The sequence below is a fragment of the Passer domesticus genome, chromosome 6, assembly GCF_036417665.1.
Source record: "Passer domesticus isolate bPasDom1 chromosome 6, bPasDom1.hap1, whole genome shotgun sequence".
Classification (NCBI taxonomy): Eukaryota; Metazoa; Chordata; class Aves; order Passeriformes; family Passeridae; genus Passer; species Passer domesticus.
This window is the reverse complement of record NC_087479.1, coordinates 28,084,527-28,100,372: the sequence shown is the minus strand read 5'-3', so window position 1 is coordinate 28,100,372 and position 15,846 is coordinate 28,084,527. Positions and strand designations below refer to the sequence as shown.

Here is a 15,846-nt window from a genome sequence, read left to right as displayed (position 1 = left end):
GGTTTCTCATGGGTATAGAGAAGTTAACCTAAACTCTTTCTGGCCTGTTCAGAATCAAGGACAACTCGTCCTCCAGAACTGCTCAGTTTGGACAACATTCATAAGCTAGACAGTCTTTCAGCTACTCATCTTTTTGTTGTGTATTAAGTTCATGTTTGTCTTGAGAACTGTTTTTTTTTTTTTTGTTTCATTTTGTTTCATAATTTTCAGTTTTTCTTCCAAAAAGGCACAATAAGCAAGATCCATTCAGTGTTATGATTGTCTGCTGAAAGGATTTTTGTGCCATCAGACCCATATCTGGATCTTTATTTTGTGCAGAAAAACATCAATATAATTCTTTGATTTTGTCAAAAGTTGTGGAAAGGGAGAACAAGGTTGGAGGAGACTGCTTTATTCATGTGTTCTCAAATTTTGAATGAGAAACCACATGAGGATTCCAAGCTGTAAGGCAATCCACTGTAGTAGGTGAACTTCAGAGCAGTTAAAAAGTCAACCTTGTAAAAAGAACTAAGTTCTCAACATTACCTCTGATAGAGATAGTGTTCTGCTGTCACAATGCAGGCCAGACTAGGCCACCTAAGTTGGTATTAAGAATCCAGAGAAGGAATAAAGTACCAGACATAGTGCAGCAGCAGGTGAGAGACTATTATAAAGCAATTTTCATGATATTTATTATAGACCCCTAAACTAAAAAAATCAGCAAAAGATAGAAAGGAGCTTTACAACAGGTTCTCTGTTGTGGGTTATTGTGTTTTCAGCTACAATGAACCTGATAATGAAGTCAGCTGAGCAAGAGCATAAAGGTCTCACACTGACAAGAAAAAGACATCCCCAAGAATAAGGCAACAGAAATGTTTTAACATTTACTACAAGTACAGTAATATAGAATAGATTGTTACTAGTGACAATGAAAAAATAATCAAGTAAGCAAAAATAATGTTTAAGCTCCAAATAAAGGTTCCTGGTGTCTCTGAAAGGGCAAATAAATAGAGAATTTAAGTTTAGGATTCTGAAAGAGTAGTAGGGATTATCAGAAAGCAAATGCTTTGCTGAATTGCAGCATGCTGACACAAAACCCAACAGAGACAAACACTATTTTATCTGGTTCCAAACTGCATTAGCAATGATGGGGAGGAGAGGAAACAGCCTGGTTGTTACCACAGGGAGACTAGATTGGAAAATTTTTGTTGTCTTTAGCCATCATTAAAAGCATAATTTTCACACAGACAAAGTCAACATTTCATAAAGGTAAAAATATCCAAGCCTGTGGTGTGTGTCTGTAACTTAGTTACTTTGAAATCAGCGTCTCAGATGAGGCTGGAGGACCAGGGCTCTTGTGTCCAGCTGGGACTCCGAACTGCATGAATTTGAAGATGGACTTCAGCAGTGAATCTGAGAAATACTTAGTAAGGGCTTTTGAAGCCTTTAAAATGGGTTGGTTTTTTTTTCCTTTAATTGAAAGTACTTGTTACTTTGTGGGTTTCTGTCTACAGGGACAATACAACAGTTTTAAAAACAATATAGTACACTTCCAACTCTCCTAGAACTTGTTGTAACCCCAAAATTAATCTTTATGACATGGTAATCCCATGCCCAAAAGGATCTAATTTAGATTAAAAAACATATTTTTTTTATCCTGCACTCCACCAATTACAGATCTGGCACATTATGTGTTGCATATACACATATAACAGCCCGGTCATTATGAGCTTCTTTAATAGGTTGGTAACACCTCTTTGTCAGGGACATAATCCATTCTTATGGCACAATGACTCCAACAAGCTTCTGATGGGAATTCATTTCCCTGTGTAGCAGCTGAAGAATTATTTTCTTCTTTCAGTTGCCATCACTCCTCTTTGCTGCATATAATAAAGCTGTAGGGCTTCTGCATTATCAGCAGAGCACCTTTACCTGCCCTCAGCTATCCTTAGAAGAGTGATACTCATGATCCTTTCAGGGTAGACACAATAGACACTGGAGCACAGCTGCCACATATAGCAGGTGTGCTCTGAGCTCACCTCATGTTAAAGGAATGGTTTGGGAATCGAATGAAATGCCATTGTAGTTTTCCCAAAACACAGTGACTGGCACTGCTGAGGGTATTTTGCAATAGTTTCACAGTTAAAGCTCTTACTCAGAAATGATCTGATAGAAGCATCCTGTCCCACCCTCCAGACATGTATGAAGTGGTGCTAGGGAAATGATCCCCTTATGTCTTTATTTATGAACCCAGGCCACTGGAGTGAGATAAATTGTGCCACTATAAGGAAAAGTTAAAAATCACAATGCTGGTAAAAACAAGTAAGGAGGAAGGAATGTGGTTGCACGACAAATTATGTTTCAATTCCTGAAGTTGTTTCTTATCTCTTTATGAATGATATAATTAAAATGCAGGTGCTAGGTGAGCATTATCAGACTTTGAGTTTTGTCTTTCTAGGAAAATACCTGTTGACTGAGTTAAAAAACTGTGTTATTTTTGGCCTCATTCCTTTTTCTACAGGTGAACCTCTGGTACCAAGAGTTTGCCATGCACCAGAAGAAGAAAGGTAATTGAGCAAGGTGTCCTGTTTATCCATGGTACTGGTCTAGTTATCAGACATTTACACAAACACAGGCTGGGATCTGGCCTATTTCAAATGGCAAAGCATTGCACATATCCCAGCTCCATGAGTGGGCCAAGATGATATACATATGAGTGAAAAGCATCCTTGTCATGTACTGAATTAGGTAACTAAGCCCTGGAGAGGGTCAGAAGTCCAAGCCAACCTCATGTTGAAAGTTTTGTGTTTGCTAGCCTTTTGTAATTTTCTCTGAAGTGTGCAAGCTTTAAGCTCCCTCTTCTGAGAGATCTGCATTTTGGTTAAAATGGAATTTAGAGATTAGACATTATAAATTGAATGCTGAAGTGTATATATTTTAAAATAAAATTTAAACCTTGTCTGTCTCAAATAATATTTTTAAAATTTTAATTACTTTTTTTGTGTCATGTTAGAAATAATTACTTTCCTCAGTTTTAATCTACTTATCCTAAGAGCTCTTTGAAACAGGAAATAGCAGGCTATGTCTGAATTCTACCCTGGGACTGAATGTAGAATTTAAGCAGGATGATCACTTCTATTACAATGAAAAGATGCTAAAACAAAGTGATACCTCAAGCCTCATCTGCAGAGCAAAGAATCTATGTAATTTCAGTTTTCAAGCCACTAAAATTTGTCTCTGAGAATACCAAATAAATAAAAATATAAAAGCAAGTTATACAATCAGGCAACTAGATCCCCATCTAAACATGACCAGTAGAAAATGCTTTTGATATGATGAAAATGCTTATTTTTATCTCACTTATATGTTGGACATGGATCACATTTTTATACTATTTCAGAAGATCTTTTATATCTTTCAAGAAAAAAATCTTAAGGAATTATGAATAATTAACAAATTCTTCTTGTATTGCACTATTCTACCAAGACAATATTCCCTAAGTTTTTTAATCTTTTATTTATTAAATTACCTCCACATCTAAGGAGAAAACATTTTTATACTGTTAATATTAGGACTTTCATAGATATTTTTGATTTATAAAAAACTTCTCAAGGGATTTGACTTCAGTGCTGAGAAAATGCAGCAAAACTGCCTCATAATTGGATATCTTTGAGTAGGAGTTTGAAATAGTAATTCACTTTTTAAAAAAATTTAATTTTGTAAAATTTTTCTTAGGCTAAACAGAAATCATATCTGTGAATCCCACACACTGCTTTCACCAACCAAAAGGATGGATTTTTACTGTTTAACAGTCCATGGTGCCACATTCAAAAACATGTGAACAATTTAAGCATATGCAAGCATGAGAGCCTGCAAAGGAATATAACAATATGATATAATAATATAATAATTTTAAGTGGACATTTTTAGCAAGGCAGTCCACAGCTTAGTCTTTGTTAGTAATTCATTATTATTCACCAGAGAAGCATCTTGTCCTAAGGCAAAAGGCTGACTTAGTTGAAGTCAGTAGCAAAACTCCCACCTACTTCACTGAGATAGAGATAACATCTCTGGAGCATTGTTCATTAAATTATTTTTTAAAAGAATAATAAAAAATAATCATAGTTTTTTTTCCAGTGAAATTTACCCCCAGAAGGCAGTTAATTGCTTTACTGACTAGAGGAGTTTTAAGTTTCAAGGCTGTATATCATAAAAAAGCTTGAAATTTCAATGTGAAATAAGTGATTACATAGTTTGGCATAATTGCAATATGTCACAAAAAGACAAGCTGTTAAAAACTGCATTAGAGCTGGCAAAGTGAACACCTCTGAAGTACAACCAACGTGGTGTCATGCTTGGAACAGCAACACATATGTTCCAGAACATAGATTGCATCAGAATAGAAGAGGAGTTTCTTTGTCAAAGAAAGATATCATCTGATATTCTACCTACACACAACAAAAAATTGTCTTTATTTATTATTGGTTATGATATTTGTGTTAAGTACTTTCAGTAGAGGAGAGTTCATGGTGACGCAGATCTCACAAAATTAAAAGGAAGCAAACAATAGGAAGCAATAATATTTGACCTGGGACTGATTTCAGACAACAACTACTGTTATCACTGCTCTGTGTTTTGTGTAGCAGGTAACTTCACTGTACCACCCTCTTATAAATTCATTGGTACATCAGCCTGTAAGCAATAGGGGAGTGATAAGTGCCATTGGGAAACGCTGCTTCCACTGGTGTGTCTTGAACTCCTTTTTCACTATTACCTATAATTATATAAAATTCCTTTGACTAAACAAATTAGCCTTAAAATTAATTGATCTTTCCTAGAGTCATGACTTCATCAGCAACCCCCCCTATAATGGCTCTCATTCTCTCAAATCTTCGTGATCCATTCTTGACAAAGACCATGCTTGAGTGGTCTATTCCACTGCTGTGGCTGAGGATTTTCTGAATATATGAGATTGTTTCAGAGCATTTACTTCCTTGATGACTGGACATACAAGGACCACAGACTGTGAACAATCACCCTACATGACTTTATTTATATAAATGTAATTTCTGTTCAATGTAGGCAAATGGCCTCACTATTGGTGCTTATCAGCGGACTCTCAGTGGTCATACTTCAACCTATGCTTTTTCAGATAACATATGTGTGGCAATTTTCTATCCTGTTTAGCTTTTAGGCTTCCAGAGGTATTCCAGGTGACCTTGCTGCCTTTCACATTTGTCAGTGGATAATATCTAGATGTGTCTACAGAAAGGCATATCTAGAATGATGCAAAATAGACCTCTCATTTCCTTGTTAACCTTTTCCATCTATATGCTCCTGAGTGTCTAGAAGCAACTTACTATGCACGCTGAAGAAACCTGGTTATTAGCCAGCACTTTCAGACATGAATGTGCCAATTCTGGTTACTGTAAATAACACATAATTACTATAGCATTTCAGATAGCACACCATATTGGCTGACTTCTAAAACTGACTGGGAAACAGCACGACAGGAAGCAGTTGCAACATGCCTCATACACTACAGCTCATCTGAAACAGACTTTGAGGATTTGCAAGGCTGGGCATTCAAAGAAGCTTAAGGCCTTTAATTCATCTGACCAGACCCTAAAGGAAAGCACTGTCTTTAGGAGTTTTTCCAAAAGAAGCAGTTCCCTTGAGACTGAGCCTGCAGAATTTAGACACCCAGTATGAAATAACACATTCTTTTAGGGTAATTACCTTGATTTTTCTGTCCAAAACACTTGAGGAACAACATTGATCAGATGTCTGGACCATCTAGGCCTGTAAAATCTTTCTTGGCTTCCTTTGTGGCTTTCTTCTTAAGTTGATTTATTGTGTTTTTCTGTGTATTTAGCCACTAGTCCATTACTGCAGCTGACACCATAAAGACCATTATAGTTTTGAACACACACACACACACACACACACAAGCCTACAGGTCCTAAAAGATGTGTGCATGATCCTATTGATTTTAACAATACAGGCAGGCTACATTGAACAGAAATTACATTTATATAAATAAAATCATGTAGGGTGGTTGTTCACAGTCTGTGGTCCTTGTATGACCAGTCATCAAGGAAGTAAATGCTCTGAAACAATCGCATATATTCAGAATATCCTCAGCCACAAGCCTGACAATTTGTTGTGTACTGGGCCACAAAAAATATAACCTTTGGATGGTTGTTTCCAAAGGTTTGCTAATTTCTGCCATATAGAATGTCTACTGGTCTTTAAGTAAAAGAGACATTTAAAAAATATTTACACTGTATATTTTTCTTTTTCCTTAATGAAGTCACATTCAAGTCTTAAACTGAATTAATATTAATCTAAATTAACACTAAGTGGGATGAAAATTCAATTGAACAGTGTTTTTATGCAAAAACTCTTTACATAAGGATGGTTTTGAAGCTAAGACAGGAAACTTTTAGGAACATAGATCTTCATAGAAGTTTTACTTTGGATGAGAAAAGAAACTTTGAATGCAAGTTATAGCTTCCATATTCATTGAATCATCTGTCATTTCCACTATACCTATGAGAATCACTTTCCCCCAGCTTTATGCTGTTACAGGAAGGCTGTAGCTGTAGAAATTATAAGCAAGTTGCAACTTTCCAGTATTTCTGACAATTCACTTCTGAATTCAACAGCTAACTCCTCTTCCTCTTTCTCAGAGCACCTTATTTGCACATAAATAAATGTCTGTTCATTTAGAAACGTCTTCATAGAGCAGTTCTGTGCATCGTAGCAATGTCCCCTGTGTTTGCAGGATAAAACCAGTACATATTTGACTAACACTTTCTCAGTTGTAAAAGGCTTATGATGGTGATATTCAGCATGGTGACCAAATGGACAGATAAAAATAAGTGGAATACGGTTATGCATGAAATGCTGGCTGAAAAGTACATTATTAGACTTTCATGTCACAGTATATACCTCAAACAATGAGTTAAGAACTGTATTGAGAAATCTCATAGTTTCATTGGTGACAAGAAGGAAACATGCTGGGAGGCCACATAAAAGGTGGTGAAATCAAAGTTCTGTGTAAGCCAAGGGGATCCTATTGATGAAGCCTTCTTACTCAAGCTACAGGAATCATTACACTCTCAGGATTTCATTCTGCAACAACAGCAACAGATGAGGAGCAGGCTGAGGTGCTCAACAGTTTTTTTTTTTTGCCTCAGATTTCACTGGCAACCTCTCTTCCCAAACCTCTCCAGTGGGTGGACAGTAGGATGAGTACTGGGGGAGCAAAGTTCCTCTGACTGTATGTAAAGAGCATGTACATGACTACCTGAGGAACCTTAAAAAACGGTGGGACCTGATGGGATGTGTCCCAAAGTCCTGACGGAATTGGCTGATGTAGTTGCCAAGTCATTCTCCGTGATATTTGAAAAAAACATGACAGTCATGGGAAGTCCCAGATGACTGGAAAAAGGGAAATATTATACCTATCTTTAAAAAGTATAAAAATAGGATCTTGGGAACTAACAACCTGTCAGCCTCACCTCTGTGCCTAGGAAGGTCATAGAACAGATCTTCCTAGAAGCTGTGCTAAGGCACACAGAGGACAGCGAGTTGGTTTGGGACAGGGATCATGGCTTCAATCAGGGCAAGCCCTGCCTGACCAAGTGGCCTTCTCTGGTAGAGTGACTCCACCAGTGGACAAGGGAAGGGCTACAGATGTCATTTACCATCTTCTCTCCAAGCTGGAGGGAGAAGGATTTGATAGGATTAGGAATTGGTTTCATGGACACATGCAGGGGGTCATGGTCAACAGCTCAGAGTCCTGATGGACATCAGTGACAAGTGATCTGTATTGGGACCAATGTAATTTAATAACTTCATCAATGACAGAGACAAAGTAATTGAGGGCACCCTTGCACCCTCAGCAAGTTTGCTGATGACACCAAGCTGAGTTGTGCCATTAACACACTGGAGGGATGGGAGGCCATTCAGAGGGACCTGGACAAGATCAAGAAATAGACCCATGAGATTTAAAAAGACCAAATACAAAGTGCTGAGGAAAACCCTGGTATCAGTACAGGTTGGGGGATGGAGCAGCCCTGTTGAGAAGGACTTGGGGGTGCTGGTGGGTGAGGGGCTGAACGTGGATTGGCAATGTGCACTTGAAGCCCAGAAAGCCAAAGCCCAGTGTTCCAGGCTGCATCCCAAGCAGAGTGACCAGTAGGGTGAGGAATGGGATTCTGTCCCTACATTCTGCTTTTATGACACCTCACCTGCAGTGCTGCATCCAGCTGTGGGATGCCCAGCACAAGGAGGACATGGACCATTCACCATCTGGGTTAATCCAGAGAAGGAACACCAAGGTGATTAGATGGATGGAGCATCTCTCCTACAATGGAAGACTGAGACAATTGGGATTGTTCAGCTTGGAAAAGAGGTCTTCAACATGACCTAATTGCAGCCTTCCAGTGCTCTGTTTACAAGGTCATGTAGTGACAGGACAATGAGGAATGTCTTCAAATTGAAAGAAAACAGGTTTGCATCAGATATTAAAAACAAATTCTTTACTGTGAGAGTGACGAGGCACTGGAAACAGGTTGCACAGAGAATCTGTGACTGTCCCATCCCTGGAAGTGTTTAAGGTCAGATTGGATGCAACTCTTAACAACTTGACCTAGTGAAAGTTACACCTGTCCAAAACACGGAGGTTGTCCCTAGAGGATTTTTAAGGTCCCTTCCGTTCCTGTAGGCCATTCTATAATTCTGTAAATAAAAATACTTTTCATGCTCAATGGAGGCATTTCCAACTTGAAAACATTGGGTATAGAGTTGCTACAAATTGGCAACCCGTCATATTCAGTATTCTAAAAATTACAAATAATTCCCACATTCATGTCCGTATCAATTAACAACACAGAACAGTCTCCCTATACTTCAGATATTTGAAACTATAAATTGCTAATACAGGTAACAGAGTATAATTGGAACATTCCTTGGTGTGAAATGGTGATGTCTTCCTTTTTAGTCCCTTGTACCTGTAAATCATTCCACATAACACATCTTAAAACTGAAGTGACAGGACTGACGAACACATTCACACAGACTTCGTGTAACACTTCACACTATATCCCATTGAGTGTTGCAATATATGTCAATTAATATTGCTTCTTTACCTTACAATAGTTTGAACACATTTTGTTCCTTCCAAGTTATCTTGGGAATAATTTTATTTAATAAAAATAAAAACCTGAGACTATAAATGGTCTTTTACATATCTAGTATAAAGTAATAACTTATCCAGGTATCAATTCTGAGATTTTCCAAAATTATTTTTCTAAAATAAGTAGGATTTAAAGGACAGGCTGGTTCATTACAGTTTTTAAAGAAGACTATTGTAGTACTTAAAAGAACTTGCTTTTCTTTTCTGTCAGTATATATTTAAGTATTTTATATAACACTTTTTTTTTTTAACTCCAAACTGATATTCACTAACTGCTGTAAAAGCAATTGGTAGACTGTGATTTGCAAATCTGAACACTCCATAATTGGCATATAAAATTCTCAGCAAAGACTTAATACAAGAGACTTGTAATGAGGTTTCTTCTTATGTGGATCCCCTTTCCTTAAAATTACAAGGATCACTAATACAAAAAGAGGTGTTGTAAAAGTGTAATTCATGTTATTAAATAATAGCTAATTAGCAAAATGGAATACGTTAAAATTAGCTATTTACTTACTAATTTGCAAGGCTGTACATTTTCATCCCAAAAGAATGTACACATGGAAGAAAAGCAAAATATTTAAATTATATCTACGACCTTAAAATAACTGAACGAGAAATATCTTTATTATCTTCAGAAGTTATGAGAACTAGTGACAGTCTACTTCATTAGAATTGCTTCTAGTATTATTTCAAGCCCCAGAGCTCCCTGTTCCTAAGATAATCTCAGGGTTTTTCTCTGTAAGAAACTGCTTTTACAGTCCCACAAATATTAGTTAGCCAAGATCACATCATGCAATGCATGATTACTATAAATTATTTCTAAGGACAGATAGCTGAAGGATAGGACATTTAAGAAGTGGATACAATAACAACTACAGCAATACCTCACTGAGGATAAATACTTTTTTCAGGCTACAGTTGCAAAGAGAAAATATCAGGAAAAAAATTGTGCACTGGGCACCCTCTCCAAAAGAAATCAGCAGAGCTTTACCTCAACATCTGGGCAAAATCTTTAAACCATAACATGTAGTATCAGTCATTGGAGCATATAGTCTGCAGGTTAACTCTCATCCCATGTACACAGGATAACATACAGGAAATTGAATGAACGTCATATAAAGTACTGAGAAGATTTCTTCATTAGCTTACTTGAAACTATTTTTAACATGCAATGCATAAACAAAGTATTTTCCCCTATTTCTTAGTTTTTAGTATTTAAAATACCAATTATTTTAAATGAGGATGAATATTGTAACCTTTTTTTTATAACTGATTGATGGTAAATTCTATCATGAAATGTAATTTCCTATTTTAATGCTTTTAAACATTGGTTGATTAACATTGCTTCTATGTTTGCATAAAAACAACATTTCTTTGTGCAAAAATATTTCTATTAATTCTATTGACTTATCTTTTTACAGCTGTCATTGACACTGACTTGCTCTACAGCTTTGATTTCTCAGTGTTTCTAATGATAACCAGAGGGACTAATTTGAGCAACAGTTTTAAATTAGTGGAAACATTCCATGCTAAGTAAGCAATTGATAGAAATATTCTCTTCCTATAATACACGGTATTAACCATTCTAAAAATCCTCAACATGTATAAACAACAAAGGCAAAAGTATTTTAATAGTTTTACAAGTGCTTTAAAATGCATTTCTCTAAAATTGTTGCACAAATAATAATGGTTTGAATGAATACTAAGATACTGTAATAATTGAAGTGATAATACTGAATATACATATAATGTTAAATGTCAAGTTACAGTTCAAACCTTTCCACATGCTGCATAATCCAAAATTTCATACTTATCTGATCTCAGTCCCTCCTAGATTAACATGACTATATATGTCATCTTTTGAACACAAACACTGAAAAATAAGAAAATAAAAAATGAAATACTTATTTTTTGGGTTTTTTTTTTCCTTCACTAGAAGGTGCACATATTCTGTCCAAAATAGTATTTCCTCCCTGCTCAGGAGCAGATGGCTTAATATATTATGCTAGGTATCTGTGCACAGAAGGAAAGCTGAACAGTCAGTGGAAGGATGGAATCCCTTGAACAGCAAAATTAAGGGTGCAAAAAGTTCTAGAACAACTTTTAAGTTTGATGATGGATGACTCCTTAACCTGTCAAGACCATACAACATTGGCAATGTGAGCTAATATCTATTTCTGGTATCCAACTAACCACATAACTCTTGGTAAGACAGAACATTATATTTACAGTGATAGCTCTTTAACTCCTGAGAACAGCTCAATATTTGGTCTTGAGAGTGCTGCCAATCAAATATAAAAAGGCTGCCTTCAAGACAGCTGGGTACCATTTCTAAAGAGGCTAAAAGAAAACACTGTAAATACTGTTATCAAAATAGATGAGCATGCTCTACACTCTGTGAGAAAAAAATATGAAGGAATAATCTTTGCTACAGCCTTTGGCTGAGATTCAAGGAAGAATGATTTGGTATCTCTGTGTTTGGGGCCATGAAATTCAGTGTTTAGCAGGAAGCAGATATCACCTTTTCTCAAAATTGCAGGTCTTTGACCATGGCTGATCTGATCTGTGAAAAAATTCTGGCTGCTCCTCAGGAGCACCTCACAGAGACCCCTCTCTGAGAACAAGCAGTCTTTTCATGCCTTTCTACAGTGAGACCACTGCATTTTTTCAGACTTACCTCTTTTGGGAAGGAGTGAACAAAGGAGGAAAAACTAGTGGACAGTGCACTAACCATCTAGACTGTATAGTGCAAAGCCCTATTTCTCATAACAAATGCAGAATGCAAGCTGTTTTTAATCTGAATATAAGAAAATGTTTCTAATGTTTCTGAGAGTTGTTAATAGGGACTTCTATGGCTTGTACATGTTTCCTGATGTGCTGGAGCCAGACATTTAAGAGCTCTCATATCTACCTTGTTTGTATAAAATGAAGAGATGTCTTGCTAATTGGCATTACTTTCTTTTTAAGTATTTGAAATAGGAGCATACCCTTCCTTAATTATTACAAATGAAGCTTCTGTTCATTAAGCATAATATTAATATTTTCCTTTTCTTTTTACTCATTACTTCCTCTCAAATATTTGCCACCTTGAAATTTTGTTCAAGTTATACACTTTAAAATTACAAGCAATTTTTTGTGCACTTAATGTTCCATATTAAGCAAGTGGAATTTAAATTCTCGTTTCCTTGATGTTCTGTTTTATGTTAAACAAATTGAGGATTATGCATTGATGGTATAAATATACATATAATCACTTCTTTAATTATGCATATGATTGCTGCCTAACTTCGTAATATGTTCCTACAGTTACTGCAGAAGTAAAATATTTTAATTTTCAAACTGTTTTTCGAAATGTTAATTTGCTTTCATTTCAGGGCTTTCTATTAAATGCATTTAAGAAAAGATCTACAATGGCCTTGATATTCACTTATCTGCATATTAATTGATTTATTTTTCTGTTTTCTTTAACTTTTTTGTAATGACAATTTTTAACCTCTTCAAGGGATGGAAATGTAATCTAGAAATAGTACTTAATATATCTTCTGTTCTGTAAATACTGGAAGAGGGGACTTGCAGTGTCATAAGGATTATTTCTCTGTACCACAGTTAAAAGATTTAATATTTAATATGAAAAAATACTTGCTACAAAAGCATCTTCAGATTTTCAAACCTGACAAAGGAGATCACTTAAGAGTGCTTGTTCCCTGTCCCATTTGTTTGCCAGTTCTGAACTGAATAAAGTGTTTTTCAACCAGGAATACTCAAGGCAGCCAATAAATGGTGGCAATGTGTGTTTGAAGTTTCTGTGCAGAAGGGACCATGCCTTCTGTGTGAGAAGGACCACACCTTCACAGAGCAGCCCCACAGCCCCTCGCCTGAGGCATCAGGAGCTGGGAGTAGATGCAGCTGGAGGGGGAAGTGGAACGTGGAGCAGGAGGGGTTAGAGGGAGGACAGACCACTCTGGGAGGGGTGAATGGCACCAGCGCCAGTTCTTTTGGCTCTCAGCAGTGGAGGGCTTCTAACCCTCCTGCTACAAAGGACTGAAGGCTACAGAGAAAGTAGGTCTTGCAGCAGAAGGTTTTGTGATGGAGCTTGAACTGTGGTGTCTCAGCAGATATGGTCAATCTTAATCCTAGGTATCTCAGTTGAGGAGTGCTGGACAATAAATTGTAGCCTGTTAAGCTACAATTACACTAGCAGGCGTGAAGCTGAAGGGTGCTGTTAGTCCCAAAAGAAAGAGCTGTCAGCTGGGTAGGTAGAACCACATCCTTCTTGGCTTGTTTTCCCTCTGAATGCTGGCCAGCTGCCAGCTAGGTGGCTGGGAGTGCAGTGGGATGAGATGGCTGAGCTGACTTGCCTGCTTGCTGTTGCTGAAAAGGCAGCACTGTGTACCCACTTCTCTGGGCTGTGCATTTCCCCTGCTTCTTCTTTGTTGCCTGATGCTTCTCTGACCTCTATCTGAGCCAATTCAGTTCGTTAAACCATGGGTAAACTAACCCAACCAATAGAGGAAATAGCTTTTGGTCGGAATAATGAGTCTGTTTGCTGAGGGGTCAGATACATGCCAGGGATGGAATGCAGGGCAGAGGAGAATGGGACTGCTCCTTTTGGCATCAGAAAGCTGTTAAGCCTGCTCAGTTGTTCCTGGAGCACACACCTCCAATCACAGCCTGACAATGCAGATAAGGCCAATGAAAAGGCTAACCCCTGCTGAAAGGGATGTTCCCACTTCCTTCCTCTTCAGCCTGGCTTTGTGCTTCTCCTGGCACTAATGCTTATTTAATCCTACCACCAGCTAGTTTGGGGGGGAGATTACTACATTCTTTTGTCTGTTGGGGTGGCTTTCTAACCTACTAGCTGAGGGGTCAGATGGTGGTAGGAGAGAGGTGGGAGTGCATGGCTGGACTTCCTCTTAGCGTGCCAGTTGGCCTTTGAACTGCATGGACTGCTTTGTTAGGCTGTGATCTGCAGTTCTGTTGGCTAATTATTGGGAGTAGCTAAATCCCAGAGTAAGATGAAGGCAAAGTGTGCAAGCCTGTAGGCTCAGAGAACTGTTTGTCTGTAGATTGCTGACAACCAATGACGACTTGGATGATCCTCCATAGAGGTTGAGGAGATTCAAGAGAAAAAAATCTGTAAGCTGGGTGACTGAAAGCTGGTAGAAGGAGGTCATGCAGCTGAAATGACAGCTGCTGTAATGGATGAGTGGCTTCGTTCCCAGCAGCTGTTGTGCAGTAGCAATAACTCACTCAAGTGAAGTATGATTGATTTGTGAAGCTGGCATTACTACAAGTTTGTGTGTGTACACATGTGATATGTGCCTACAAGAAACCCAGTGACCAGAGTCCCAAACGGAGTCTCAGCAGTAATGAAAACTGCAAACATGAGTGACCAATGAACTGAGTCTCATCTAAGTGGAACTACCTTTCTAACTTAAAGTTGTTTACAGACTTTGGTCAAATCATCTGTTTAAATTATTTGACTATAAATAAAGAAAAATATTGTGTTTGCACTCGAAGATCACAGTGAGGCTAGGAACAGTGCTGAGTTTATGTTCACACAAGCTCTGGTAGGGAGCTATGCTGTAGACATATGTCCACAAAATTTATATATTATTTTTTCCAAGATACTCCTGTTTTCAGAGCACCTAACGTTTTTCTCCCAGAGGTCTTTTTTCTCCTCTGATCATGTACTGCATAATCCATAATATTTTCTTTGTTTGTCAGACAGGGGGGACCCAGTTTCATCTACTCATTTTGCTTGTGTAATAACTGGCCAAGTTAGAGAATCAGGTGTGTATAGGACATGGAGTAAATATGATCTTGAGTTTCTTTTTATCTGTGACAATTAGTTATAAAACAACGTTTATGAATAATTTCGATGGTGGGTGAGATTTCAGATAATTTGTAGTAAGGCTATAGATCACAATAAGCAGTTCCTTCCCTAGATAAGTTACTAGGGATAGAGTAGTTCTGCACACTTAATTTGCGATGACTGGCATTTAAAAGGAGAAACTCAACCTGGTGAGCAGCAGCTCTGTAAAAAAGATGCTGACAGCACAAGGCCCACTTCTGCTCTTGCAGGCTCACAGCTCACTGCAGAATGGATGAGCGAGACTGAACTGTTGACCTCAAGCAACTGGCAAGTGTTTTTTCAGACCTGTGAGAATGCTGACCCTAGAAAAAGAAGTACTGCATGCTAACTTTGGATTAATTATTTCCTTAGGATTCTGGAAAGGTAAAACTCCTAATATCAGTGCTGAAGGACAGACTTGCCACTCTGACTAGTGAAGACAGACTTGATAACAAGCACTGAAGTAAGTAAGCAGGCCAAGCACACCCCAAGAGGGTGTTAGAAGAGTCTTGTGGCAATATTCTTGTTAATTTTTGAGACAGATGTATTGGGGGTGGGTGTTCTGGGGATAGGTTAATTTATGTTGGGGTCAGGTAAAGACCCTTAATGAGGATAGATAGGTAGAAAATAAAAGCAGACCTAAAGTGGTTCACTTAGTTGCCACTCTGGTATGCACAATCTGCACAGATTTAAATAATTAACACATTTAAAGTCCCTGTATCCAGTACTTTTGCAGAGATCAACAAATTGATTATTTTTGCAGTGATTGATTTGAATTCCATTGGTTCTTCTGTGATGAAGGTTG

The 15,846-nt window shown here is 37.7% G+C and overlaps 1 long non-coding RNA gene across 4 annotated transcripts in view; it reads left to right on the top strand.

Moving 5' to 3' along the window:
- LOC135302961 (uncharacterized) overlaps positions 1-15,846 on the top strand; it is a 30,908-nt gene that overhangs the window by 13,325 nt on the left and 1,737 nt on the right. For 2 of the 4 annotated variants that reach the window (XR_010364506.1, XR_010364505.1), the window contains 2 exons: positions 2,501-2,546; positions 15,414-15,504. This is a non-coding gene — a long non-coding RNA (uncharacterized LOC135302961). Of the gene's footprint in view, positions 1-1,288; positions 2,547-15,413; positions 15,505-15,846 lie in introns of all 4 variants that reach the window. The other 2 variants (XR_010364504.1, XR_010364503.1) reach the window with 2 other exon arrangements.